Below are 2027 nucleotides of genomic sequence, written 5' to 3'. Positions count from 1 at the left end.
TCTGGCCTAGGGGGCAGTGGAAAGTCCCGCCACTGACTGAGCCAGTGGTTTGAGCATTGGCCTGCTAAACCCAGGGTTGTGAGTTCAATCCTTGAGGGGACCATTTAGGGATCTGGGGCAAAAATCTGTCAGGGATTGGTCCTGCTTTGAGCAGGGGGTTGGATTAGATGACCTCCTGAGGTCCCTTCCAACCCTGATATTCTATGATTTGATTTGCAGCATGTCTAGTAGCAATCTGGCTCCAGCAGACCAAGGGGAGGAAGTAAATTCCAAAGTACCCAACGGAAACTGACCTGCCAGCCGACTTTTAAACCAGGGAGCTGCTAGCTAAAGTATCTCTGGTGCTGTTGTTGCCTGAAGGACAGAAGAAGCCTCTTGGATAACCTGGTCCTACACATTTTACACCTTAAATTCCTCTTGGCAGATTATAGTCAGCACCACCTTTGCAATGTCACTTGATAAATGCGGGTGCTGCACAATAATTTCAAGATGTAGCTCCATATAGGCTGAGTTATGGCAATCTAGTCTTTGAAGCACCAATTCATGGCTAGCTGCAGTAGTGTCCCTGAATGCTAGGGGAGCACACAGGGAAGTGCCCCTTGCTTACATCTGTGCAGCACGCATAAGCAGCACTTCTCCAAGTGTAGCCCTGGGGCTACTCAGGCGTGCCCCTCTGGAGAGTTACTTTGGCTGGAAGCAGTAGTGGCAGATTCTCTCTCCAAGGGGTGTGCTGTGGGGTGTGTGCCTATCCTTTTTATGCCCCACTTTGTTCGCCCTGTGTTGGAGAAAACATAATTTGGTTCAATATGGGGAACCAGTTGTATAAGTTTAGGAGAAATACCAGCCTCCCTCTGTGAGCATATACGCTAATATATTTAATACTGTATTGATGGGGTTGGTTTTAAATCCATGCTCAGCACTATGAGACGCGATTAGTTTTCCCCAGAGTTTGTAGATGTTTTCCCTATGAAATTCTGAAAAGTTCCATATTGCATGAAAGTCATTCTAGGTTATCTTCGATCACAAACGTAACCTTTCAGAATGAGACTGCTGTTGCAAGATCTGTCAAAAATACATTTATAGATGAATCTCCTTCTGGTTCTACGGATTAATCCTTTTAGCAATCACTAGGCTGCCAGAGATTTTGAGCATGCTTTAGGGAGTCCTTCAATACATTCCTAAAAAAATCCAGAAAAACATAAACAGGACATTCCCAGCACGTTTTGTTTTTGACTACTTGGCCAGTTTTGACCAAAATGTTGTAACCTGTTTGTGATCCCTAACATCACCTAAGTGATTCCAACATTTACTGTTTCTTAACTCAAGCGTGATTGCTTTGGAGTGGCCCTGTGATAATTTACAAATGCGGTATGCTGGTCTGGTTATTGGGATGTTTACTGTATGACTGGAAGACAGGCAGGAAGGAAAAGAATGGCTCAAGGTAGCCATCTCTCAGCAAACCCTTGAGAGTAGTTAAGGGATGATGCCAGAACCATTAGCTTTGATGTGTTGCTTCAGTCTCCAGACAAGTTAGCCAGCTAATTGGTTTTGTCCAGGACAGAAAAAAGGACTATGGACGTATAAGAACAAAGGAAGTCTAGCAGGATGAAAAGGAACACACTCTTAAGAGAGGCTGTTGTTTAGTTCATAGAATATCAGGGTTGGAAGGGACCTTGTTGGGTGGGAAGCAAACTGAGACACAGCACCCTACTTGGGGGATGTCTGACGAAGTTGCACCTACCTAGATTACCATCAGGGGGTGGTAAGAATTTAGGAGAGAAAGACTTGAGTGCAGACTGGTTTGTTTAGAATCCTTTTTAACCTCTAATGCTTTATTCCTGTTGCTAAATAAACCTCCTTTGGTTTGAAGAAGGCTGTATGGTCACTATATACCCTGAGTCATGGGCTCCCAAAGGGAGGAACCACAGGTGCTCAACCTCAGGCAGATATGCAGGGTCAGAACGGTTGATAGATCAGGCCTTGGGCTATAGCCCCTCTATGTAAGAGCTGTGAAATTGCACCCCAGG

The sequence above is a fragment of the Terrapene carolina genome, unplaced genomic scaffold (genome assembly GCF_002925995.2).
Source record: "Terrapene carolina triunguis isolate 2854851 unplaced genomic scaffold, T_m_triunguis-2.0 Scaffold67, whole genome shotgun sequence".
Taxonomy (NCBI): Eukaryota; Metazoa; Chordata; order Testudines; family Emydidae; genus Terrapene; species Terrapene triunguis.
This window is presented reverse-complemented; position numbering follows the sequence as displayed.